Genomic DNA, 14,626 nt, shown 5'->3' with positions numbered 1-14,626 from the left:
TCGTGGATCTCTTTGCTAGACTTATTTCTGTGTAATCTGACAACACATATTTAGGATCCCTTTGAAGAATATATGGCCAAAGGAAATGTCCTCTGAAAACAAAGAGAAAGAAGCTTTCTGAGAAAGTTCTTTGTGTTCTGTGAAATCATCTCAACAGAGTTACAGCGTACCCCTCAAGAAGCCTTTCGCTAAGACAGTTCTTGAGGAATGTGCAAAGTGATATTTGGAAGCCCATAGTGGTCTATGGTGAAAAAGGAAATATCCTCAGATGAAATCAGGAAAGAAACTTTCTGAGAAACTGCTTAATGTTCTGTTAATTCATCTCACAGAGTTACAGCTTTCCCCTCAAGAAGCCGCTCGCTATGCCTGTTCTTGTGGAATTCGCAAAGTGATATTTGGAAGCCCATAGAGGGCTATGGTGAAAAAGAAAATATCCTCAAAAAAAAAACTGGAAAGAAGCTTTCTGAGAAACTGCTTTGTGATGTGTGACTTCCACTCACAGAGTTACAGCTGTATTTCGTGGATCTCTTTGCTAGCCTTATTTCTATGGAATCTGAGAACAGATATTTCGGATACCTTTGAAGGCTATAGGGCCAAAGGAAACATCCTCCGATAAAAAAGAGAAAGAAGCTTTCTGAGAAATTTCTTTGTGTTCTGTGAAATCATCTCACAAAGTTACAGCTTTCCCCTCAAGAAGCCTTTCGCTAAAAGAGTTCTTGTGGAATTTGCAAAGTGGTATTTGGAAACCCCTAGAGGGCTATGGTGAAAAGGGAAATATCCTCAGATGAAAACTCGAAAGAAGCTTTCTGAGAAACATTTTAGTGTTCTCGTAATTCATCTCACAGGGTTACATATTTCCCCTCAAGAAACCACTCGCTAAGCCTGTTCTTGTGGAATTCGAAAAGTGATATTTGGAAGGTCATGGAGGGCTCTGTTAAAAAAGAAATTATCCTCAAAAAAAATTTCAAAGAAGCTTTCTGAGAAACTGCTTTGTGATGTGTGACTTCCACTCATAGAGTTACATCTGTATTTGGTGGATCTCGTTGCTGCCCTTATTTCTGTGGAATATGAAAAGAGATATTTCGGATCCCTTTGAAGACTATAGGGCCAAAGGAAATATCCTCTGATTACAAAGAGAAACAAGCTTTCTCAGAAACTTCTATGTGTTCTGTGAAATCATCTCACAGAGTTACAGCCTTTTCCTCAAGAAGACTTTCGATAAGACAGTTCTTGTGGAATTTGCAAAGTGATATTTGGAAGCCCATAGAGGGATATTACGAAGAAAGAACTATCCTCCGATGAAATCAGGAAAGAAGCTTTCTGAGAAACTGCTTAGTATTCTGTTAATTCATCTCACAGAGTTACAGCTTTCCCCTCAAGAAGCCGCTCGCTAAGCCTGTTCTTGTGGAATTCGTAAAGTGATATTTGGAAGCCCATAGAGGGCTATGGTGAAAAAGAAAATATCCTCAAAAAAACTGGAAAGAAGCTTTCTGAGAAACTGCTTTGTGATGTGTGACTTCCACTCACCGAGTTACATCTGTATTTCATGGATCTCTTTGCTAGCCTTATTTCTGTGGAATCTGAGAAGAGATATTTCAGATCCCTTTGAAGACTATAGGGCCAAAGGAAATATCCTCTGATAACAAAAAGAGAGAAGCTTTCTGAGAAATTTCTTTGTGTTCTGTGAAATCATCTCACAGAGTTACAGCTTTCGCTTCAAGAAGCCTTTCGAAAAAAGAGTTCTTGTGGAATTTACAAGGTGTTATTTGGAAGCCCTTAGAGGGCTATGGTGAAAAAGGAAATATACTCAGGTGAAAACTCGAAAGAAGCTTTCTGAGAAACTGCTTAGTGTTCTGTTAATTCATCTCACAGTGTTACACATCTCGCCCCAGAAAGCCGCTCGCTAAGCCTGTTCTTGTGGAATTCGCAAAGTGATATTTCGAAGCCCATAGAGGGCTACGGTGAAAAAGAAATTATCCTCAAAAAAAACTGGAAAGAAGCTTTCTGAGAAACTGCTTTGTGATGTGTGACTGCCACTCACAGAGTTACAACTTTATTTAGTGGATCTCCTTGCTAGCCCTATTTCTGTGGAATCTGAGAACAGATATCTCCGATCCCTTTGAAGACTATGGGGCCAAAGGAAATATCCTCCGATTACAAAGAGAAAGAAACTTTCTGAGAAACTTCTTTGCGTTCTGTGAAATCATCTCACAGAGTTACAGCTTTCCCCTCAAGACGCCACTCACTAAGACTGTTCTTGTGCAATTTGCAAAGTGATATTTGGAAGCCCATAGAGATCTATGGTGAAAAAGGAAATATCCTCAGATGAAAACTCCAAAGAAGCTTTCGGAGAAAGTGCTTAGTGTTCTTTTAATTCATCTCACAGTGTTACAGCTATCCCCTCAAGAAGCCGCTCGCTAAGCCTGTTCTTGTGGAATTCGAAAACTGATATTTGGAAGCCCATAAAGGGCTATGGTGAAATAGAAAATTTCCTCAGAGAAAAACTGGAAAGAAGCTCTAAGAGAAACTGCTTTGTGATGTGTGACTTTCACTCATGCAGTTACATCTGTATTTCGTGGATCTCTTTGCTATCCTTATTTCTGTCGAATCTGAGAACAGATATTTCGGATCCTTTTGAGGACTACAGGGCCAAAGGAAATATCCTCCGATAACAAAGAGAAAGAAGCTTTCTGAGAAACTTCTTTGTGTTCTGTGAATTCATCTCACAGAGTTACAGCTTTCCCCTTAAGAAGCCGCTCGCTAAGCCTGTTCTTGTGGAATTTGCAAAGTGATATTTGGAAGCCCATAGAGGGCTATGGGAAAAAGAAAATATCCTCAGATAAAAACTGGAAAGAAGCTTTCTGAGAAACTGCTTTGTGATGTGTGACTTCCACTCACAGAGTTACATCTGTATCTCGTGGATCTCTTTGCTAGCCTCATTTCTGTTTAATCTGAGAACAGGTATTTCGGATCCCTTTGAAGTCTATAGGACCAAAGGAAATATCCTCCGATAAGAAAGAGAAAGAACCTTAAGGAGAAACTTCTTTGTGTTCTGTGAAATCATCTCACAGAGTTAAAAATTCCCCTCAATAAGCCTTTCGAAAAGACAGTTCTTGTGGAATTTGCAAAGTGATATTTGGAAGCCTATGGAGGGCTATGGTGAAAAAGGAAATATCCTCAGAGGAAAACTTTAAAGAAGCTTTCAGAGAAACTGCTTAGTGTACTGTTAATTCATCTCACATAGTTACAGCTTTCCCCTCAAGAAGTCGCTCGCTAATCCTGTTCTTGTGGAATTCGCAAAGTGATATTTGGAAGCCCATAGAGGGCTGTGGTGAAAAAGTAAATATCCTCAGAGAAAAACTGGAAAGAAACTTTCTGAGAAACTGCTTTGTGATGTGTGACTTCCACTCACAGAGTTACATCTGTATCTCGTGGATCTCTTTGCTAGCCTTATTTCTGTTTAATCTGAGAACAGGTATTTCGGATCCCTTTGAAGATTATAGGGCCAAAGAAAATATCCTCCGATAACAAAGAGAAGGAAGCTTTCTCAGAAACTTCTTTGTGTTTTGTGAAATCATCTCACAGAGTTACAGCTTTCCCCTCAAGAAGCCTTTCGCTAAGACAGTTCTTGTGGAATTTGCAAAGTGAAATTTGGAAGCCCATAGAGGGCTATCGTGAAAAAGGAAATATTCTCAGATGAAATCTGGGAAGAAGCTCTCTGAGAAACTGCTTAGTGTTCTGTTATTTCATCTCACAGAGTTACAGCTTTCCCCTTAAGAAGTCGCTCGCTAAGCCTGTTCTTGTGGAATTTGCAAAGTGATATTTGGAAGACCCTAGAGGGCTATGGTAAAAAAGAAAATATCCTCAGAGAAAAACTGGAAGAAGCTATCTGAGAAACTGCTTTGTGATGTGTGCCTTCCACTCACAGAGTTACATCTGTATTTCGTGGATCTCTTTGCTAGCCTTATTTCTATGGAATCTAAGAACAGATATTTTGCATCCCTTTGAAGACTATAGGGCCAAAGGAAATATCCTCCGATAGCAAAGAAAAAGAAGCTTTCTGAGAAACTTCTTTGTGTTCTGTGAAATCATCTCACAGAGTTACAGCTTTCCCCTCAAGAAGTCTTTCGGTAAGACAGTTCTTGTGGAATTTGCAAAGTGAAATTTGGAAGCCCATAGAGGGCTATGGTGAAAAGGGAAATATCCTCAGATGAAATCTGGAAAGAAGCTTTCTGAGAAACTGCTTAGTGTTCTGTGAATTCATCTCACAGAGTTACAGCTTTCCCCTCAAGAAGCCACTCCCTAAGCATGTTCTTGTGGAATTCGCAAAGTGATATTTGGAAGCCCCTATAGGGCTATGGTGAAAAAGAAAATATCCTCAGAGAAAAACTGGAGAGAACCTTTCTGAGAAACTGCTTTGTGAAGGGTGACTTACACTCACAGAGTTACATCTGTTTTTCGTGGATCTCTTTGCTAGGCTTATTTCTGTGGAATCTGAGAACATATATTTCGGATCCCCTTGAAGACTATAGGGCCAAAGGAAATATCCTCCGATAACAAAATGAAAGAATTTTTCTGAGAAACTTCTTTGTGTTCTGTGAAATCATCTCACAGAGTTTTAGCTTTCCCCTCAAGAAGCCTTTCGCTAAGACAGTTCTTGTGGAATTGGCAAAGTGATATTTGGAAGCCCATAGAGGGCTATGGTGAAAAACAAAATATCCTCAGATAAAAACTGGAAAGAAGATTTCTGAGATACTGCTTTGTGATGTGTGTCTTCCACTCACAGAGTTACATCTGTATCTCGTGGATGTCTTTGCTAGCCTTATTTCTGTGGAATCTGAGAACAGGTATTTCAGATCCCATTGAAGACTACAGGGCCAAGGAAAATATCCTCTGACAACAAAGAGAAAGAAGCTTTCTCAGAAACTTCTTGGTGTTTTGTGAAATGGTCTCACAGAGTTAAAGCTTTTCCCTCAAGAAGCCTTTCGCTAAGACAGTTCATGTGGAATTTGCAAAGTGATATTTGGAAGCCCAAAGAGGGCTATGATGGAAAAGAAAATATCCTCAGATGAAATCTGGAAAGAATCTTTCTGAGAAACTGCTTAGTGTTCTGTTAATTCATCTCACAGAGTTACAGCTTTCCCCTAAAGAAGCCGCTCTCTAACCCTGTTCTTGTGGAATTCGCAAAGTGATATTTCGAAGCCCATAAAGGGCTATGGGGAAAAAGAAAATATCCTTTGAGAAAAACTGGAAAGAAGCTTTCTGAGAAACTGCTTTCTGATGTGTGACTTCCACTCACAGAGTTACATCTGTATTTCGTGTATCTCTTTGCTAGCTTTCTTTCTGTGGAATCTGAGAACAGATATTTCGGATCCCTTTGAAGAATATAGGGCCAAAGGAAATATCCTCTGATAAGAAAGAGAAAGAAGCTTTCTGAGAAACTTCTTTGTGTTCTGTGAAATCATCTCACAGAGTTACAGCCTTCCCCTCAAGAAGCCTTTCGCTAAGACAGTTCTTGTGGAATTTGCAAAATGATATTTGGGAGCCCAAAGAGGGCTAGGGTGAAAAAGGAAATATCCTCAGATGAAATCTGGAAAGAAGATTTCTGAGAAACTTCGTAGTGTTCTGTTAGTTCATCTCACACAGTTACAGCTTTCCCTTCAAGAAGTCGCTCGCTGAGCCTGTTCTTATGGAATTCGCAAAGTGATATTTGGAAGGCCTTAGAGGGCTATGGTGAAAAAGAAAATATCTTCAGAGAAAAACTGGAAAGAAACTTTCTGAGAAACTGCTTTTTCATGGGTGACTTCCACTCACAAAATTACATCTGTATATCGTGGATCTCTTTGCTAGGCTTATTTCTGTGGAATCTGAGAACAGGTATTTCGGATCCCTTTGAAGACTATAGGGCCAAAGAAAATATCCTCCGATAACAAAGAGAAAGAAGCTTTTTCAGAAACTTCTCTGTGTTCTGTGAAATCGTCTCACAGAGTTACAGCTTTCCCCCTAAGAAGCCTTTCGCTAAGACAGTTCTTGTGGAATTTGCAAAGTGATATTTGGGAGCCCAAAGAGGGCTAGGGTGAAAAAGGAAATATCCTCAGATGAAATCTGGAAAGAGGCTTTCTGAGAAACTGTTTAGTGTTCTGTTAATTCATCTCACATAGTTACAGCTTTCCCCTCAAGAAGCCGCTCGCTAAGCCTGTTCTTGTGGAATTCGCAAAGTGATATTTGGAAGCCCATAGAGGGCTATGGTGAAAAAGAATATATCCTCAGAGAAAAACTGGAAAGAAGCTCTCTAAGAGACTGATTTGTGATGTGTGCCTTCCACTCACAGACTTACATCTGTATTTTGTGGATCTCTTTGCTAGCCTTATTTCTGTGGAATATGAGAACAGATATTTCGGATCCCTTTTAAGACTATTGGGTCAAAGGAAATATCCTCCGATAACAAAGAGAAAGATGCTTTCTCAGAAACTTCTCCGTGTACTGTGAAATCATCTCACAGAGTTACATCCTTCCCCTCAAGAAGACATTCGCTAAGACAGTTCTTGTGGAATTTGCAAAATGATATTTGGGAGCCCAAAGAGGGCTAAGGTGAAAAAGGAAATATCCTCAGATGAAATATGGAAAGAAGCTTTCTGAGAAACTTCGTAGTGTTCTGTTAGTTCATCTCACATAGTTACAGCATTCCCCTCAATAAGCCGCTCGCTAAGCCTGTTCTTGTGGTATTCGCAAAGTGATATTTGGAAGCCCATAGAGGGCTATGGTGAAAAAGAATATATCCTCAGAGAAAAACTGGAAAGAAGCTCTCTAAGAGACTGATTTGTGATGTGTGCCTTCCACTCACAGACTTACATCTGTATTTTGTGGATCTCTTTGCTAGCCTTATTTCTGTGGAATATGAGAACAGATATTTCGGATCCCTTTTAAGACTATTGGGTCAAAGGAAATATCCTCCGATAACAAAGAGAAAGATGCTTTCTCAGAAACTTCTCCGTGTACTGTGAAATCATCTCACAGAATTACAGCTTTCCCCTCAAGAAGCCTTTTGCTAAGACAGTTCTTGTGGAATTTGCAATGTGATATATGGAATCCCTAGAGGGCTCTGGTGAAAAAGGAAATATCCTCAGGTGAAATCTGGAAAGATTCTTTCTGAGAAGGTGATTAGTTTTCTGTTAATTCATCTCACATAGTTACAGATTTGACCTCAAGAACCCACTCGCTAAGCCTGTTCTTGTGGAATTCGCAAAGTGATATTTGGAAGCCCATAGAGGGCTACGGTGAAAAAGAAAATATCCTCAAAAAAAACTGCAAAGAAGATTTCTGAGAAACTGCTTTCTGATGTGTGACCTCCACTCACAGAATTACACCTGTATTTCATGGATCTCTTTGCTAACCTTACTTCTGTGGAATCTGAGAACAGATATTTCGGATCCCTTTGAAAACTATAGGGCCAAAGGAAATATCCTCCGATTACAAAGAGAAGGAAGCTTTCCCAGGAACTTCTATGTGTTCTCTGAAATCATCTCACAGAGTTACAGCTTTCCCCTCAAGAAGCCTTTCGCTTAGACAGTTCTTGTGGAATTTGCAAAGTGATATTTGGAAGCCCTTAGAGGGCTATGGTGAAAAAGGAAATTTCCTCAGGTGAAAACTCGAAAGAAGCTTTCTGAGAAACTGCTTAGTGTTCTGTTAATTCATCTCACAGTGTTACATATTTCCCCTCAGAGAGCCGCTCGCTAAGCCTGTTCTTGTAGAATTCGCAAAGTGATATTTGGAAGCCCAAACAAGGCTACGGTGAAAAGGAAAATATCCTCAAAAAAAACTGGAAAGAAGCTTTCTGAGAAACTGCTTTATGATGTGTGACTTCCACCCATAGAGTTACTTATGTAAATCGTGGATCTCGTTGCTAGCCTTATTTCTGTGGAATCTGAGAACAGATATTTCGGATCCCTTTGAAGACTATAGGGCCAAAGGAAATATCCTCCGATAACAAAGATAAAGAAGCTTTCTGAGAAACTACTTTGAGTTCTGTGAAATCATCTCACAGAGATACAGCTTTCCCCTCAGGATGCCTATCGCTAAGACAGTTACTGTGGAATTTGCAAAGTGATATTTGGAAGCCCATAGAGGCCTCTGGAGAAAAAGGAAGTATCCTCAGATGTTATCTGGAAAGAAGCTATCTGAGAAACTGCTTAGTGTTCTGTTAATTCATCTCACAGAGTTACAGCTTTCCCCTCAAGAAGCCGATCGCTAAGCCTGTTCATGTGGAATTCGCAAAGTGATATTGGGTAGCCCATAGAGGGCTAGGGTGGAAAAGAAAATATCCTCAGAGAAAAACTGGAAAGAAGCTTTCTGAGAAACTGCTTTGTGATGTTTGTCTTCCACTTCCAGAGTTACAACTGGATTTCGTGGATCTATTTGCTAGCCTTATTTCTATTGATTCTGAGAACAGGTATTTCGGATCCCTTTGAAGACTATAGGGCCAAAGGAAATAACCTCCAATAACAAAGAGAAGGAAGCTTTCTGAGAAACTTCTTTGTGTTCTATGAAATCATCTCACAGAGTTACAGCTTTCCCCTAAAGAAGCCTTTCGCTAAGACAGTTCTTGTGGAATTTGCAAAGTGATATTTGGAAGCACCTAGAGGTGTATGGTGAAAAGGGAAATGTCCTCAGATAAAAACTCGAAAGAACTTTCTGAGAATCTTCATAGTGTTCTGTTAATTCATCTCACAGAGTTTCAGCTTTCCCCTCAAGAAGAAGTTCGCTAAAACTGTTCTTGTGGAATTCGCAAAGTGATATTTGGAAACCCATAGAGGACTATGGTGTAAAAGAAAATATCCACAGAGAAAAACGGGAAAGAAACTTTCTGAGAAACTGCTTTGTGATATGTGACTTCCACTCAGAGAGTTACATGTGTATTTCGTGGATCTCTTTGCGAGCCTTATTTCTGTGGAGTTTGAGAAGAGATATTTCGGATCCCTTTGAGGACTATAGGGCCAAAGGAAATATCCTCCGATAACAAAGAGAAAGAAGCTTTCTGAGAAACTTCTTTGAGTTCTGTGAAATCATCTCACATGGTTACAGCTTTCCCCTCAAGAAGCCGCTCGCTAAGTCTGTTCTTGTGCAATTTTCAAAGTGAAATTTGGAAGCCCTTAGAGGGCTACGGTGAAAAAGGAAATATCCTCAGATGAAATCTGGAAAGAAGCTTTCTGAGAAACTGCTTAGTGTTCTGTTAATTCATCTCACAGAGTTACATCTGTATTTCGTGGATTTCTTTGCTAGCCTTATCTCTGTGGAATCAGAGAGAAGATGTTTCGGATCCCTTTGAAGACTATAGGGCCAAGGAAATATCCTCCGATAACAAAAAGACAGAAGCTTTCTGAGAAATTTCTTTGTGTTCTGTGAAATCGTCTCACAGAGTTACAGCTTTCCCCTCAAGAAGGCTTTCGCTAAAAGAGTTCTTGTGGAATTGGCAAAGTGATATTTGGAAGCTCATAGAGGGCTATGGTGAAAAAGGAAATATCCTCAGGTGAAACCTTGAAAGAAGCTTTCTGAGAAACTGCTTAGTTTTCTGTTAATTCATCTCACAGTGTTACATCTTTCCCCTCAGGAAGCCGCTCGCTACGCCTGTTCTTGTGGAATTCGCAAAGTGATATTTGGAAGACCATAGAGGGCTACGGTGAAAAACGGAATATCCTCAAAAAAAAAAAAAAAAAACTGGAAAGAAGCTTTCAGAGAAACTGCTTTGTGATGTGTGACTTCCACTCACAGAGTTACATCTGTATTTCGTGGATCTCCTTGTTAGCCTTATTTCAATGGAATCTGAGAATAGATATTTGGGATCCCTTTGAAGTCTATAGGTCCTAAGGAAATATCCTCCGATAACATAGAGAAGGAACCTTTTTGAGAAATTTCTTTGTGTTCTGTGAAATCATCTCACAGAGTTACAGCTTTCCCCTCAAGAAGCCTTTCGCTAAAAGATTTCTTGTGGAATTTACAAAGTGATATTTGGAAGCCCATAGAGGGCTATGGTGAAAAAGGAAATATTCTCAGATGAAATCTGGAAAGAAGCTTTCTGAGAAACTGCTTAGTGTTGTGTTAATTCATCTCATAGAGTTACAGCTTTCCCCTCAAGAGGCCGCTCGCAAAGCCTGTTCTTGAGGAATTCGAAAAGTGATATTTGGAAGACCATAGAGGGCTATGGTGAAAAAGAAAATATCCTCAGAGAAAAACTGGAAAAAAGTTTTCTGAGAAACTGAATTGTGATATGTGATTTCCACTCACAGAGTTACATTTGTATTTCGTGGATCTCTTTGCTAGCCTTTTTTCTGTGGAATCGGAGAACAGATATTTCGGATCCCTTTGAAGACTATAGGGCCAAAGGAAATATCCTCCGATAACAAAGAGTAAGAAGCTTTTTGAGAAACTTCTTTGTGTTCTGTGAAATCATCTCACAGAGTTACAGCTTTCCCCTCAAGAAGCCTTTCACTAAGAGAGTTCTTTTGGAATATGCAAAGTGATATTAGGAAGCCCATTGAGGGCTATGGTGAAAAAGAAAATATCCTCAGATGAAAACTCGGAAGAAGCTTTCTGAGAAACTGCTTAGTGTTCTGTTAATACAGCTCACAGAGTTACAGCTTTCCACTCAAGAAGCCGTTCGGTAAGCCTGTTCTTGTGGAATTCGCAAAGTGATATTTGGAAGCCCATAGAGGGCTATGGTGAAAAAGAAAATATCCTAAGAGAAAAACTGGAAAGAAGCTTTCTGAGAAACTGCTTTGTGATGTGTGACTTCCACTCACAGAGTTACATCTGTATTTCGTGGATCTCTTTGCTAGCTTTATTTCTGTGGAATCTGAGAACAGATATTTCAGATCCCTTTGAAGACTGTAGGGCCAAAGGAAATATCCTCCGATAACAAAGAGAAAGAAGCTTATGGAGAAACTTCTTTGTGTTCTGTGAAATCATCTCACAGAGTTACAGCTTTCCCCTCAAGAAGCCTTTGGCTAAGACAGTTCTTGTGGAATTGGCAAAGTGATATTTGGAAGCCCATAGAGGGCTATGGTGAAAAAGGAAACATCCTCTGATGAAATCTTTAAAGAAGCTTTCAGAGAAACTGCTTAGTGTACTGTTAATTCATCTCACATAGTTACAGCTTTCCCCTCAAGAAGTCGCTCGCTAAGCCTGCTCCTGTGGAATTCGCAAGGTGATATTTGGAAGCCCTAAGAGGGCTGTGGTGAAAAAGAAAATATCCTCAGAGAAAAACTGGAAAGACGCTTTCTGAGAAACTGCTTTGTGATGTGTGCCTTCCACTCACAGACTTACATCTGAATTTCGTGAATCTCTTTGCTAGCCTTATTTCTGTGGAATCTGAGAACAGATATTTCCGATCCCTTTTAAGACTATTGGACCAAAGGAAATATCATCCGATAACAAAGAGAAAGATGCTTTCAGAGAAACTTCTTTGTGTTCTGTGAAATCATCTCACAGAGTTACAGCTTTCCCCTCAGAAGCCTTTCGCTAAGAGAGTTCTTCTGGGATATGCAAAGTCATATTTGAAGTGCACAGGGGTCTATGGTGAAAAAGGGAATATCATCAGATGAAATCTTGAAAGAAGCTTTCTGAGAAACTGCTTTGTGATGTGTGACTTCCACTCACAGAGTTACATCTGTATTTCGTGAATCTCTTTGCTAGCCTTATTTCTGTGGAATCTGAGAACAGATATTTCGGATCCTTTTGTAGACTATTGTGCCAAAGGAAATATCCTCCGATAACAAAGAGAAAGAAGCTTTCTGAGAAACTTCTTTGTGTTCTCTGAAATCATCTCACAGAGTTACAGCTTTCCCCTCAAGAAGACTTTCGCTAAAGCAGTTCTTGTGGAATTTGCAAAGTGATATTTGGAAGCCCATAGATGACTATGGTTAAAAATGAAATATCCTCAGACGTAATCTGGAAAGGAGCTTTCTGAGAAACTGCATAGTGTTCTGTTAATTCATCTCACAGATTTACAGCTTTTGCTAAGACAGTTCTTGTGGAATTTGCAAAGTGATATTTGGAAGCCCATAGAGGGCTAGGGTGAAAAAGGAAATATCCTCAGATGAAATCTGGAAGACCCTTTGTGAGAAACTGCTTAGTGTTCTGTTAATTCATCTCACAGAGTAACAGCTTTACCCTCAAGAAACCTTTCGCTAAGAAGGTACTTGTGGAATGTGCAAAGTGATATTTGGAAGCCCAGAGAAGGCTATGGTGAAAAAGAAAATATCCTCAGAGAAAAACTGGAAAGAAGCTTGCTGAGAACTGCTTTGAGATGTGAGACGTCCACTCACAGAGTTATATCTGTATTTTGTGTACATCTCTAAGGTAGCCTTATTTCTGTGGAATCTGAGAACAGATATTTCGGATCCCTTTGAAGACTGTAGGGCCAAAGGAAATATCCTCCGATAACAAAGAGTAAGAGGCTTTCACAGAAACTTCTTTGTGTTCTGTGAAATCATCTCACAGAGTTACAGCTTTCCCCTCAGGAAACCTTTCGCTAAGAAGTTTCTTGTGGAATGTGTAAAGTGATATTTGGAAGCCCAGAGAGCGCTATGGTGAAAAAGGAAACATCCTGTGATGAAATCTGGAAAGAAGCTTTCTGAGAAACTGCATAGTGTTTTGTGAATTCATCTCACAGAGTTACAGCTTTCCCCTCAAGAAGCCGCTCGCTAAGCTTGTTCTTGTGGAATTCGCAAAGTGATATTTGGAAGCCCATAGAGGGCTATGTTGAAAAAGAAAATATCCTCAGATGAAATCTGGAAAGAACCTTTCTGAGAAACTGCTTAGTGTTCTGTTAATTCATCTCACAGATTTACCTCTGTATCTCGTGGATCTCTTTGCTAGCCTTATTTCTGTGGAATCTGAGAACAGGTATTTCGGATCCCTTTGAAGACTATAGGGCCAAAGGAAATATCCTCCGATAACAAAGAGAAAGAAGCTTTCTCAAAAACTTCTTTGTGTTCTGTGAAATGGTCTCACAGAGTTACAGCTTTTCCCTCAAGAAGCCTTTCTCTAAGACAGTTCTTGTGGAATTAGCAAAGTGATATTTGGAAGCCCATAGAGAGCTATGGTGAATAAAAAATATCCTCAGATAAAATCTGGAAAGAAGCTTTCTGAGAAACTGCTTAGTGTTCTGTTAATTCATCTAACAGTTGTACAGCTTTCTCCTCAAGAAGCCGCTCGCTAAGACAGTTCTTGTGGTACCTGCAAAGTGATATTTGGAAGCCCATAGAGGGCTATGGTGAAATAGGAAGTATCCTCAGATGAAATCTGGAATGAAGCTTTCTGAGAAACTGCTTAGTGTTCTGTTAATTCATCTCACAGAGTTACCGGTTTCTCCTCAAGAAGCCGCTCGCTAAGCCTGTTCTTGTGGAATTCGCAAAGTGATATTTGGAAGCCCATAGAGGGCTATAGTGAAAAAGAAAATTACCTCAGAGAAAAACTGGAAAGAAGCTTTCTGAGAAACTGCTTTGCGATGTGTGACTTCCACTCACAGAGTTACATCTGTATTTCTTGGATATCTTTGCTAGCCTTATTTCTGTGGAATCTGAGAAGAGATATTTCGGATCCCTTTGAGGACTATAGGGCCAAAGGAAATATCCTCCGATAACAAAGAGAAAGAAGCTTTCTGAGAAACTTCTTTGTGTTCTGTGAAATCATCTCACAGATTTACAGCTTTCCCTTCAAGAAGCCTTTCGCTAAGACAGTTCTTGTGGAATTTGCAAAGTGATATTTGGAAGCTCATAGAGGGCTATGATGAAAAAGGAAATATCCTCAGATGAAATCTGGAAAGAAGCTCTCTGAGAAACTGCTTAGTGTTCTGTGAATTCATCTCACAGAGGTACAGCTTTCCCCTAAAGAAGCCGCTCACTAAGCTTGTTCTTGTGGAATTCGCACAGTGATATTTGGAAGCCCACAGAGGGCTATGTTGAAAAAGTAAATATCCTCAGAGAAAAACTGGAAAGAACCATTCTGAGAAACTGCTTTGTGATGTGTGCCTTCCACTCACAGACTTACATCTGTATTTCGTGGATCTGTTTGCTAGCCTTATTTCTGTGGAATCCGAGAACAGATATTTCGGATCCCTTTGAAGACTATAGGGCCAAAGGAAATATCCTCCGATAACAAAGTGAAAGAAGCTTTCTAAGAAACTTCTTTGTGTTCTGTGAAATCACCTCACAGAGTTACAGCTTTCCCCTCAAGATGCCTTTCGCTAATACAGTTTCTTTGGAATGTGCAAAGTGATATTTGGAAACCCATAGAGGGCTATGGTGAAAAAGGAAATATCCTCAGATGAAATCTGGAAAGAAGCTCTCTTAGAATCTGCTTAGTGTTCTGTTAATTCTTCTTACAGAGTTACCCCTTTCCCCTCAAGAAACCGCTAGCTAAGCCTTTTCTTGTGGAATTCGCAAAGTGATATTTGGAAGCCCTTAGAGGTCTATGGTGAAAAAGAAAATATCCCCAGAGAAAAACTGAAAAGAAGCTTTCTGAGAAACTGCTTTGTGATGTGTGACTTCCACTCACAGAGTTATATCTGTATTTCGTGGATCTCATTGCTAGCCTTATTTCTGTGGAATCTGAGATCAGATATTTCGGA

This window comes from Macaca fascicularis, chromosome 3 (genome assembly GCF_037993035.2).
Source record: "Macaca fascicularis isolate 582-1 chromosome 3, T2T-MFA8v1.1".
NCBI lineage: Eukaryota > Metazoa > Chordata > Mammalia > Primates > Cercopithecidae > Macaca > Macaca fascicularis.
This window is presented reverse-complemented; position numbering follows the sequence as displayed.